Source organism: Microcebus murinus, chromosome 4, assembly GCF_040939455.1.
Source record: "Microcebus murinus isolate Inina chromosome 4, M.murinus_Inina_mat1.0, whole genome shotgun sequence".
Lineage (NCBI taxonomy): Eukaryota > Metazoa > Chordata > Mammalia > Primates > Cheirogaleidae > Microcebus > Microcebus murinus.
Window position 1 is genome coordinate 26829566 of NC_134107.1, and position 13873 is coordinate 26843438.

At 37.4% G+C, this 13873-nt stretch overlaps 1 protein-coding gene across 10 annotated transcripts in view; it reads left to right on the forward strand.

The window, feature by feature from the left end:
* LRRC4C (leucine rich repeat containing 4C) overlaps positions 1-13873 on the forward strand; it is a 1172848-nt gene that overhangs the window by 1025166 nt on the left and 133809 nt on the right. The window contains exon 2 of one of the 10 annotated variants that reach the window (XM_076002026.1): positions 2891-2936. The exons of the other annotated variants lie outside the window; for them this stretch is intronic. The gene's annotated coding sequence lies outside the window, so the exon portion shown is untranslated. The remainder of the gene's footprint in view (positions 1-2890; positions 2937-13873) is intronic. 10 annotated transcript variants of the gene reach the window in all.

A 13873-nucleotide genomic window follows, 5' to 3' on the forward strand; every position in this document is an offset into this window, starting at 1 on the left:
GAGAATAGAACATGTATTTTTCTCTTCAATCCTCACTTAGGGAACAGAAGGAGGCTAACCAGTTTGTCTGAGGTTATACAGCAACTAAATGGTGAAGCTGGAAATAGAAGTTACATATCTCCTGACTTCAGGACCCAAAATCAGAATCAATAAACTCAAACTTCTTGACTTGGTAAAAAATAAACATACCAGTTCACTATTATATAACCTGGTACTCAATTTGAATATTTTAATTGGAATTGCAATGTCTATGGTTTCCCTTCTTCCTATTTCCTGAAATGGAAGCTCTTCAGCTGCTTAGGTCACATATACCTTGCATATTTTCATCAGTTCTCAGTAATACTTAAGTGTGACTTTAAGTAAGGAAGTGACAACTTCTAAGAAAGACTTAGGAAAAATTTTCCTGATTCACTGAACATATCTAACTGACAAGCTTTGCATGGTGCTATGAGATAATCTAGGAATTCAGAGTTGTATGAGAAATAAGGTCAACGCTAATAATAAATTTGGAGTTTAGATACAATATCCTATAAACCAGATGGACTCCTAATTGTGGGCGCCCAACAGCTGATTTTGGTTCTTGTCATGCTGGATGTCTCTGTGGCACTTGATGTCATTGCCTGCCTCTAGCTTCCTGAAATGCTTCCAAGGGTTCGAGGCACTACTCATTGATCACTCCCTTTATTCATTTCACAGTATCTTCCTCTTATTTTCCTGCTCTGCTTTTTAAATGTGAAGGCTTCCCCTTTGAGTATCTTCTATTTCCAGTCTCTCTGCATTCCTAAGAGATGTCAGTTAGGTTTGTTTTAAGACACGAAACTCAAATCCTAGCTTGTATGCCAAAGAAGACTCATAAATATCCATTGCCAGCAAGATCCCACTTACTTACCTGGCTCTCCTGCAGGCCTTGCAAACTCAATACACCAACCATAACTGAATACTTTCCCTCCAGGGACCTGTATATTAATATTTACAGTTTCAACTGATATCAATATCTCTTTCACTGCTCTCCTAGCAAACCAGTCATCAGATCCAATCTACTCACTGTCTTACACTCAGCAGCTTTTGTCTGTCCTGCTACTGCCTCAGTCCAGATCACACTTTCTCTCCTAAATATCTCTAACTAGTCTTTCTGATGATGCCAACATCTCTTCAGTATAATCCATTCTTCCTCTAGAAGTATCATCCCAAGAAGTAAAGCTGAACACCCTCTTCTCTATATTCTATTTAATATAAATATAAATATGGAATAAAATCCAGACTCTTCTCTTGAAAGTACAGTCTGGCCAGCCTATTCATACCCTCTCTCATCTTCCTGCCATACTAATGTTTCATTCCTCCAGAAATATACCAGGGTAGTTTTGACCCAAATCTGTGAAAGCTGCTCTATTTGCCTAGATATACTCCTTATATGTCAATTCTCAGATTAAGTTACTTTTTCTGGGAAAGCCTCTTCTAGCTTCCCTGGGCCCACTGAGACTTCCTGTCTCCTGTACATGAACATTTTAATGTTCATACATCTGTGATAGCTCTTATCTTTGTTACAACACATCTACTTACTTGGCTATAACCTGCTAAGTTTGTGCTAGATTGTGATTTCTTTTAGGATATGGACCTGATTTTATTCATCTTGTCATTTCCCACATCTAACGAGCATACTATACAGGAATTTTCAATATATTTTGGTAGAACGAATGAATGAGTAGACTAACACATCTTTAGGGGAAAGAGATTTCTTCACTTTAGTTTATGATGTAATTTCTCAATACTTTTACCATTAAGGTAAACTTTTATTATTTTTCCTCTAGGGACCCATATTTCACAACTACTTTGCTTAATAAATACATCGCAATTCGTTTCTCCATTTTTACTAATACAAAACATTTACATGGCAATCATAATTTTTTGAAATGCACTAAATGAACATTGTTACTGTGATTTGATATAAGTTGAACTGAAAGCAAAAGGGCTTTAATTGCTTTATGCAAGTGTATGAGTACATGTATCGTTTCCAGTTGGCTTTTTATAATATTGATATAGCTGTCCTTGAGGATCTGATTTTTTAAAAATCATTCTGTAAATATATTTTAATGCCAATTTTGTGCTGGAATTTATAACTGCTAATAGGCTTGTTGCAAGTTTGGCAATGCACAATCCTGACATTGTTCACAAAGACTGTTCACAAAATTCAAGGTGGCCCCTAGAGCTGTGCATTGCACAAGCTTCACAGTTACATGAAGTGGGCCATCCTACTCATGAATGATGATCAGAAAGAGATTATGACTTTCAAAGTTGAGTAATGTCCATAAATGAACTTATGCAAGGAGAGGTTGAAAAAAAGATACTCTCCTTAATAAAAGTGTCTTGATTAATATATATATATTGAGTGATGGCTCATACCTGTAATCCTAGCACTCTGGGAGGCCGAGGCAGGAGGATGACTTGAGGTCGGGAGTTCCATCCTGAGCAAGACTGAGACCCCATCTCCACTAAAAATAAAAAAATTAGATGGACATGATAGCATGTGCCTGTAATCCCAGCTACTCAGGAGGCTGAGGCATGAGAATCACTTGAGCCCTGGAATTTGAGATTGCTGTGAGCTAAGCTGATGCCACAGCACTCTAGCCCAGGTGACAGAGCAAGACTCTGACTCCAAAAAAAAAAAAAAATATATATATATATATATAGAGAGAGAGAGAGAGAGAGACAGAGAGAGAGACAGAGAGAGACAGAGAGAGACAGAGAAAGGAGGGGGGGAGAGAGAGAGAGAGAGCTGCAGTCATTTTTCTCAACATATGAACACCTGGCTTTGTGAGAGCCAGGCATACATTCAAAGATATATTACTTTGACTTCATAATTCGGAATAATGCTTCCTCTTTTTTTTTCCAGAGGAACAGCAGAAAACACTGGGTTAGAAGAAGGAAAGTGCTAAATGGTAAAATACTATTTAATTATGGTTTAGTTTTATTCTGCAATTTTTGAAGATAAATGTCTTGAATATGTTAAATTGCAGTATTTGAGTTTTTCAGTTCTCTTTTTTTCCTAGTTTTAGATGATTTTTTTTCCAGCTTAGAGATTACTATTACTCTCTAATAATAGTAATAGCAGATAACAAAGCATTTATAGTCATACTTCATGGTGTTTTTAAAATCTAGCTATACCTTTTAATCCTTTCAACAAATTTTAATCCCAGGACTTCCAGAGCAATTATTTCCTTACCGCTATGTCCTTATGATAAAGCATGAGGAATTGGGAAGGTGTGCATGATGAGTTTGTTTCCCAGTTCTTGCCAAACTACCAACTGCTGAGATAGCACTCTTGTTTTGGGAGAGGCCCATTTGTTTTATCCCATCAATTTTGACCAAGTTGCAATAGGGAATGTAGGAGAATTTAGCCATCTGATTATATTAATATTTGTTTATCTGTTGCTAAAGTAGGTATGTAGGGAGATGGGGACAACCACAGATTTTTAAAAGATAAGGCCTTTTTATTATAATGACTAATATAGTACCCTAATTATTAAAATCATCTGTTATTGTAGATGTGGTCCTGCCTAGAACAAATTGATTGTGATGCTCTCATAGATATCCTATTGTCAATGCAGCTAATCATTTGTATGTTGTTTGTTTGGTTGTTTATTGATCTAAGAACTGTAGTACTAAGGAACTCATTTTCAAGACAATAGACATGTTTTCTTTGAACCAATGGCTTGATAATGAGGATGGGGACTTCAATAACTAAGATGCGGAGTTTCTATAAAAGGTGCAGATATTTGAAAACGTAAAGATGTGCCTCTCCTGAATGGTTTACAGTTGAATCTGAGCCAGATCTGAGTGTGCTGATTTTTGTGAGCTTAGGCAAGAGGGAGAGAGGGAGAGAAGAGAGAAAGAGATATCTCACCCCAGCTGAGCTGTTCTAATCTGGGCAGAGAGAATGCTGATAGCTCAGTTAGCTGATCTCTAGGGAGAATCTCCTCATCAGGGACCAGAGCATGTGTGTGGGTGAATGAATCCAGCTGTATTATGGGAGATTTCTAGGGGACTCTGAGTTTTACTAACTGAAAAGCCAGAAAGTCAGAAGCCACCCTAAAAGAGTTAACATTGACACAGTGGTGTTTAGGAAGGCAAGAATGGAACTATGAAGGCTTTCTCTGTATTGTTTGAACGTTGCCATGGTGATAGTTTCTAGCAGAAGTTACATGTTTTTCAATTCCCCAAAGCAGCAAGCAGCTTTCCCTCTCCTCACCCCCTCTACATCCCTCCCTGTTTGCCTTCATCCTTAGTCCTCCCCATCTCTTCCCTCCTCCCTCTGTCCATTCTTTTGTTCTCAAGTTCCTCAATCATTCCTTATTAACAACAAAAAAAATATTGCAACTCCAAGAGGTCGCTTTTAGGTAGAAAATGAGTCAGACATTTATTTCTGTCCAGGTTTCTGCAACCTCCCTCCCAGTCTGTTTATGTACTAAAGACCTAATTAGACGGAAGCTGTGGATGGAAGCAGGGTTGGGGCTTTCCCTTGTTGGTAGGACACAGAACATATTATAATGTTTGGTGTTGTGGCGATATGTTAATTGGATCGCTCCAGGCAAGTGCAGAGCAGCAGTCTCTGACAATTAGAAAGAACAATGACTTTACTATGAGGGAGCCCACTCTCTTAACCAGTGGAAGGATTAGCATGCATTGCAGGTCTCAGGAAGGTTCCTGTAGACCCCGAGAGAGATCTACAGTTGGAAATGCCTCCTGTCTCTTTAAAGCTAGGCTTCTTCTGCCTCTCCTTTAGCTTACTTTACTGCCAAGGAAAGAGGAGTGAAAGGACAGAGTGAGATGTGGTTTGGTGGGCTGATGGGGGACCCTGTGGCAGACCTGGGCCATGGGATATATTGCAGGGATATTAGGAAGAAATCTTTGCCTGCTTAATGCACGTGGCCAGTGAATTGTGAAATGGGTCTCATTAGAGCCTTTCATATCCCGGCATGTGCCAAAGTGCTTTGCCGGCACAGCGCCATCACTTCAGGTCCAACCCTTCTGCTGATCGCTGCAGCCAAAAAGGGACAGAGGATCTGTCTGTATTAAAGCCTTCAGTCCCATCGCTCTCTGTCTACTGTTCATTGTAAGACTCCTCTGGGCCTTTCCGTCCAGCCAGGGATGAGGCCCAGCATATCCTCTAGGTGTTTATAGAGAGAAAATATAAAGAATTTTGAGCATCACTGCTCAAAATGGGTTTGAGGCAGCCAGTGGGTGCTGACACCCAGATGTTCCCTCTGTCTCCCAGGGCTGGCACTGAAGCTGTCTAGGCTTCCCTGCAAACATGCCTAGATATTTGCCTGAAACAGAGGATGGGTATATAGTTCAGGGTCCAATAAGGCACCAGGGACCTTTATGTTATTAGATTTAGAGGAACTCTTTACTTTTTCTCAGATTCATATATTAAAGACTTTAAAATGAAATTATATCTTCCAAAGCATAGCCCCCATTGGTAATACTAATAATTGCTCTATACTGAATACTAACTATGTATCAGGCACTGTGCTTGTCTCTTATTTAGAATAACCTATGAATCTACAAGGTTGATATAAAAGCACAGACATACAAGCCAGGCTGACATGAGCCCTGTCACTTCTTGGATTTGCGGTTCAGGGCAATTTGCCCACCCTTCTAAACCTCAGCTTTCTTTTCTGCAGCATGGGAATAACTATAGTATAGAGTGGTGGTGAATTATAATTGAAATAATTCATGTAACGCTTTTAGCAGACTGCTTGGCACATAAAAATACTCAAGCTATTATTTGGAAAAATATAAGAGACATTTTCTTACAACAATATTGGGAAATAATTACTAGGCATATCCCTCAGGAAGAAAGGTGTTAAAAGTAATTAAGGGCAGAATGTTGAATAAAAAATGAAAAACAACATTAGAAAATTAGTTTCTGGATTTGGAGTGGTAAAATTCCTGATGTTTTCTGTATAGCTCTGTAGTTTGGAAAGCAGAATTGATAAGATCAATGAAATAAACTCTTTTTGCATTCATTCTGGGTAGAGGATTTCCATCTATTCATATTAAGATTTTCTTGTGGGATTGATCTGTTGGAGCTGTATCAGTTGTGATGACTTAGACTGGAAATAAGAGGGAAAAAAATCTAACCAGGTTAAGCAAAAAAATTAAAAATAAAAATAAAAATTATGGACACATTGAAAAATCCTACAGTATATGGAATTCAGGTATAGCATGATCCAGATGCTCACAATGTCACAGGGATTCCTGCTATATTTTCTCTGTACTTTGCTTGGATTAGTCCTCTTCAATGGGCCTTTTTCATCATCAGGACATTGTTTTACACTCCTTAAACCAATAACAACAACAACAAAAGAAGATGCAGTTTTGTCTCGGCATTCCCAGAGAGCATATTGAGATCTCAGCTGACTAGATTGGCTTCCCTCATATGCTCAGTCATAGACCATCACTGGCTTCAAGGGAATGGAATTGAGGGTCAAATGCATCCATAAATGGAATTCAGGGGATATTGAGAGACAATAGAAATTAGACACTGAATAGAAAACCACAAATACCTACCCTGTGTCTGTCTGGTGATGAAGAGTGGAAAGGACAAGTTGCTATTTCTCACCATATAAATTGCTACAAGGGTTAATTTTGCTTGTACTTCTCTGTAATGCTACATTGTATGTAGGTATTGAAGCTTTAATAACCATTTAAGGAGTTTTGTTCTTCCTGCAAATCTGTAGCTATCAATTTTTCAGTGAAGCAACTTCATCTGCATTCATGCTATTTTTACTTTATTCCTCTCATCTCTTAGGATAAGGTCTTTGTTTTGGAAGGGAGTCTGTAGTCTTTTCTGGAAATAAGGAAACAAAAGCAAGAACAAAAGAATCCTCTTCAGTCAATAACAGTTCACTGGTAGAGGTCCTTTAAACTGCCTTGAACACCTACAGTCCTGGTGACCTGCACCAGCCATGGGTGTGCTTCTCTCCAACTTATTTAATCTAACGTGTCATTGCAAAGGTCTCAGCAGTGACATAGTCTGTCCCTGATCTCTTCATTCTGCCTGCCCAGGGATAGTGAGCCAAGCAATGTGGCACAAACTCTTTTGCTTCTTCATAAGCAGGCTGAAGGAAATAATTGTCTGGGGTTTGGATACAAATATTTGTTAAGGTCTGTTCAAAGCACATAACTTCTTGCTAAATTCAAAGACTGGGAATTATATCTTTTGAGGTCTTCATACTGTATATTCCATATTGGGCACGCAATAGACACTCAATTCGTACTTATGTAGTGACATGTTCAGAATTGAGAACCAAACCAAGTTCATATGCTTCTCATAAAAGGTTTTGGAGAGCAAATGTCTGGGGGAGTAGGTTTCTCCTGGAAAGTTAAAACAATGAAGAAGACTGCCACTTTTTGACCACCTGTTGTATGGTGGGGATTATACTGAGTTATTTCACATGTTTTATCTCATTATACCCTTATCACAACTGTAATGATACCAATAACAATACAAAATTATCAATAATAGGTAACATTTATTAAATGATTACTATGTGTGGGCACTGTTCTAAATATTTTACCTTTGCAAAGACATTGAATCCACAAGCAAATAGGCACCCTTTTTAAAAGTAAGGAAAGGCAAGTTTAGATAGGTTCAATGACTTGCTCATATCCCAGAGCCAATCAATGGCAGAACTGTATTTTAAACCTCTGGTCAACTCAGTGTTTTTTTATTATTATTATTCTGTGCTGCCTCTCACATGAGACAACTTAATAACAATAATAATAATAATAGTCTTATGATTGATTTCTTTAAGTTTAAAAAGGTAAAAGACACAAAAGACCTATAACCCTTTCCTTTAACATCATTGCTTTTTATCTTTCCCCTCACCTTTTCCTGGGTGTTTTAGCTTTGACAACCTCTTACAGTATTTTGCAGTCTTTTGTTTGGCCAGGGGCCCAGCCACAATTCTCGATATTTGAAAGTAAAACTTTTCCTGCACCATTTTTTTCAATGTATCAACCATTTGAGTTCACCACAAATGAATCACAAAGGTCTTTTAGAAGACCCTACTTGTTTATCTAAAGTTGAGAATAGTGAAGAAATGTTTTATATCCCAGTGGTCCCTGGCAACTGAGCTTTCGATACCTGTGCAGATAGTAGTTGGCAGGTGTTCCCTAAGATGTGATGATACTAACAGTCACAAGCTTAGCTGCATAAGGCTGTATGACATATTCCTTGTCTCAGTGGCAACCGTCAGAAGACATCCTCCTCCACATATTAAAAAAAGGAGATTAGGCCATTTTTTCTGTAGCTCTTAAAACTCTCAAACTTTTCTGTACTAGGATGGAGTATAGGAGAGACAGAAGGAGATATAGTGATATAGCTGAGACACTGTCGTGGCTGCCTTTCCCAAAAGGTACTGAACAGAATTGCCATTTTCAGTTCATCTGGGCATTGGGCCAGATCAGAGGCAATGTCCCCAATCAGTTTCCTTACTCCTTCAGCGTATCACCCTTTATTTCACTTACGACACAGACCCTGTGGCATCGGGGAAGGCAGGCACACCACAGTGTGATTGCACAATCTGTGGACACAAACACCTGCTCACTTGTTGTGCGCACACACACACACACACACACACACACACACTTGATCCCCATCAAGTTATCTCCATGTCCTGAATGCCCACGTGGCTTCTCCTGAAGGACCTTCCGGAGACAAGAGCCACTTATCTTTCTCTGCTAGTCAAGAAACAAGGGGAAAGAACTGCATATTGAGGCAGTACGCCATGGATTGAGGGCATGGTTTGACATCTGAGAATTATTCTTGTTGCCTACTAAATATTTCAACCAACACCTTCTGTACAAAGAATATAAAGTGAGTTTAATATCAGTTGTGACTTCTTATCCCCAAATCTAAGATTTTTGTTATAAAAATATAAAAGGCTCGGTGCTCTTTACTATTTTATCATACCTAAATCACTGCTTTCTGTCCCTTGGGGCTGGCAAGACAGAGTAGGTTCTTGCATCTTATTGTCTCTAGAATGTGCCCCTTTTCTACCCCTACTCAAGTCTTTAGCATTTATCAGGCCCAGACAACTATAATCATGCCCTATTTGCCCCTCTCCATCTTTATCACCAGGTATACATCTTCCAAAGACACTGGTTTTGTGCTATTCTCCTGCCGGTAAACCCTCACTTATAAAATAAATGCCCAGTCCTCTAACCTGGCTGTCCTCCAGACAGCCTCTGTGTCTCAGCTCCTCCTCTTCTCCCAATTCCAGTATGTATTTCGTGGCTATGCCATGTTGATTTTCATTTCCAGTATCCTGCTTTGTATGGGTTATTGTTCTATGTGCTTATTATTTATTTCCTCACCCAGCATAAAGGCTTTCTGAGGTGAGCCCCTTGACTTACCTTCTGGGTCTTCTCCATGCCTTAGATGGAGATCCTCAATATATGCTTTGTGATTGATAAGAATCTTCTGCTTCACAAGCTTTCAAATGCTGATCTTAAACATTTTTTTAATTCAAATAAAAGCATTGTTTTTTTTAAAAAATTAGATTTTCATTGCTGTTTCTAATAGCTAGCTCCACACACTCCACTTGGAGCCAGGCAACCTTCTCCATTATGGAAACCTACTCAGCAGTGTGTCTTCTTTGAAATAAAAAGAATTCTCTTTTGCTGAACTTCCTATAGTGTCTCTTTAGAGAGCTGCTTTTCAATGAGTGGTAATTCAGAGCCCTAGGTTTCCTGTGGCTGTTTGCTTAGTAGAGATATGGATCTTCTTAGTCAAGGCAACGTGCTTTTGTAGGCTCAGATGTGCCTGTCTTCTTCAGAGGGCTACCTGATTTCATTGTCCTATAGTATAGACATGATGAGTGGAGCTCTCAGAATTTCCCAAGGAAAATGCTCTTATATATAAGATGTTTCTTTTTCCAACTTCCAATCTATTACAGTTTTAAGAAACAGGATGAAGTTGTAACTCTCAATGTTTTAAATCTCTTGCATCTGTTTGCATATTTTCTAATATGTAGCAGTGGTTTCTGAAGCTAATCCACCAAATGGGTGGATTTCTTGATGGCGATTGCAGTAACACATAGGGGACAAGAAGCAGAATGTAGTATATTTTTCATAAAATTAAATTTATACAATTTAAAGACAGACTCATTTTTTTCCTAGTTATTTTATTGGAGTCAAAATGTTCCTTTTCTTAAAAGTGAGCGATTATGATATTAGATAGTATTTTTTAAAAAATTCCTTTCTAATATCATTATTTGGCAAGATAAGTCTCATATATCTATAAAAATCTCACAAGTCTATGAGAAATAACATCATGTCTAGCATTCACCGCAATAGTCTAGGCCATGGCCATACGATATAAAAATTAGAGCCCTTGAGAAAAACCATGAGCAGGTGATTGCAAGTAAAATAGGGAATATGGGTTTGTGTCTCTTAGCTTCCCCAGCAGCATCTTTGCAATGGCCATTTCCGCTGCTGAATGCCATTGTCAAAGACAACGTTCCAGTGCAGATGCTGCTACCCTCTAGCCGTACAACTCTAAGCACGTAATGCCTCTCTTTTCTAAGCTTTCTGTTTCCGTAAAATGAGGGTTTTGATTTAGATGCTCTCTAATATTCCTTTTAGCTATCCAAGAGTCTGAGGCATTTCATAGAACTATTTACAGGTAAAAGGACTATCTTTGCCAGAGAGAATGAAACTGCAATTTTCTTGTTCCCCTTCTCAAATATTCTGGAGGGATTATTTCCTTTCTTTGCCTCTTCTTGCCCTCCTCTGTCTCCTTTTTCATCATGCTTATGAAATGTATTTCTTTTCACTACAGTTTATGTCTAGCCAAGTCCTTCCCCATATTGCAGTTGCCTTCGGTATGTGTGTGCATGTGTGGCTATTCCGCAGGGTAAGCACTTAATTTCAAACTTGCTTCCACTAATTAACTACAAAATTAAGTAGGTGAATTCATTGATTCAGCACTTGGTTTGATGTTTATATTAACTCATTGAAAGGGAAGCCCTGGATGTGGCCAGAGAGAGGCTTGCCGGGAATCTTTGCTTCCCCCCAGCCCCCTGTAATCTCCTTTGACTTCCCACACAAGATATCTATTTTGCTATTTCTCAGAAGTATTCTTGCATCTGGGGCAAAGCCAAAGGACTGAAGCTGCGTCAGATAGGAATTCCATTTTTTGTGACAACAATAGCAATCATTTCTTGCTCTTCTTCTCCAGTTTAGTGGGCACACAGCTTTAGTTTTACTTTTGATGCACCTGGAGAATTCTCTTTGGATGCTTACTGAGATGTGATGGATTTTCAATATCAGATGCCCTCATAGCCAAGGCCCACCTGTCTCTCACCTCATGGGGAAAGTAGGCCTACACACCTTGTTGAAATCCTTACCTTGTTTCTATCAGAAAGAACTTAGGTAAGAAGCCATAATAAGATTCCACACCCCACATCAGAGCAATTGGCTAGTTTTCAGAAAAAGTATTGGCATAACATCTATTTCATTTTTTGTTTCCAGTAATCATGTCTTGTTTCATTCTTCTTTGCCTTAGCATGTAATAACCACAAGTAAACCACAGATGTGGTGGCCATTTGTCACAAAATTTAGTTTACATTTTTTGGACTTTTTTCTCATTTACATAGGGATTTATGACTTCTTTCAAACCCCTGCAAATAGTATCTAGCTGCTAAAATATATTTTATGATAAAATAGACTAGAACATGGTTTGTAATAGAGTAATAGCCATCGTAAAGAGGCCTTTTCTTGGAGCCCATCCAAGCAGTTCAGTAACTTGTCTCAAGTAATTGGATTAAGAGAAAAATGTTGTTCTAAATATATGTTCCCTGATTTTCTATACCTTCTGTACTTTGTGCTCCTGTTAAAAGTCCTGAAGTGGCATTGCCTTAAGGTAATTTATTTGTTCCATTTATTGAATTGTATGCACTGATTATTAGAATTAGTTGCTTTATGTTCTCATTGCAGCATTAATAGTTGTCTCTGTTATTGCGCCCCAGCACTTCACACATACCCCTACTATGGCACTTATCACATCATTTAGTAATTGTATGTTTATTATCTATCTTTCCCCCCACCCCCACTGTGCTTCTGATATTTGTCTACTCAGGGAGCCAGATTTATTCTTTTTTATGTTCCTCTTTGATCATATTGGGTATTCAACCAATGTCAAAGAAAATAAATGAAATAATGAACACTTAAAACTTGAAATTTGTTTAAAGCAATGTTTAATTTATCTGATAATACAGTTTGAATTTTAGTAAACTCAATTATCACAATGTTTTGAATCATTGTGTCTAACATACTATTAATATTAAACCCATTCTATAAATTTGTGTTTTAAGAGGCTATTCTGAGTTTTTAATTATATTGGCATGTGGGTTTTAAAATATGATTGAATCAATAAGACTCAAAGAACTAATTAGTCTCAACTAAGTTAGTAGTTTATTCTTAGTTACTCAATAATTTTTCCCAAGTTAATCAGTAAGCTCTACTCTTTATAGCTTAACTATTTTATATTTGTAAATTTATTTAAAGGGAAAGAGACACTGACAGAAAGACAAAGAGAGGAAGAAACCTAAGGTCATAATGGCTTGTCTTAGATGGACCAAATTAAATTGATAATTGTCAAGTTCCTTCTAACTTCCTATAGTATAAACCTAAACATGCAAAGTATTTCTAACACTTTCCATTCAAGTTCAAAAAAACTTCTTGTGTAATATTTTTAATTTATATATATGTAAATATACACAATATACATATATGCATATATACACATATATGCATATATAGTTACATATGTATGTGTATACACATACACACACAGATATACATACATATTCCTTGATAGATAAAATGTTAAAAGTTCTGGATTCTCCTTTCTGTGTTGTTGTATATAAGGCATAATAGCATTATACTGCCACTAAAAATATAAATAGAATATGAGAAATAAGAGGGCAAGGAAGAGAGTTTTTTTGCTTTTGTACAAAAACTGACTTATTTGCATTATGAAGGAATACATTTATGTTTGAAATTGAGTATTGTTGCTCATTTAATAATTGTACAAGAAAATGTTATTTCAAATCACATTTTTGAGAGCCAGATAATATTGTTTTAACTGTTTCTTACAAAGATTATAGCCCAACTAAAATGTTTTTAAAAATATGTTATATAAATGTTCACATTGCTCTCCATTTGAGAACTTACTCACTGCTAAATTTCAGCTTTTAACATTTTTCTGTAGGCTGACTCTGTGGCTTAGTTGGCTAAAGCACCAGTCTTATAAATATCTTTTGGCAGTTAGACTATAATAATTGATTAAACAAAAATAGAGTTTCACAAAGTAATATTGGGTACTTGGCCAGTTTTGATACAATTGCATATTGTGGATTCAAAGAAAATGGGTATATTTCCCAAAGTAAACATCTGTGTCTCAGCATGGGAGAAGAGAGGCACTATATACAGATATCAGTTTTGAGTCAAAGAATTGGAATTTGTACAGAAAGAACACTCTTTGAAAGAGTATCATCCAGAGATCTTTTCTCCCCTTTAAGGCAATAATGCATTTGGTATTCTTTGCAGGGATGAGAAAAGGGAATGAATCATAGGTTTATACTCTGTTCATGGAGTTTGTATAATTTAGCTAATGCCTTTAGGTTGAGACTTTTTACCAAAAGAGGTTGTGTCATGGAAATTATGATTTCTCACTAGCAAATATTTTATTCTATTTTGTATGCACTAAGTTGAATAGCTCTTTGGGCAATTATTGTTTCTCTTCACCTTAAAACAATGTAAAAAAAAATGAGACTTTTGCCCTCCTCCCTCAATGCCTATAATT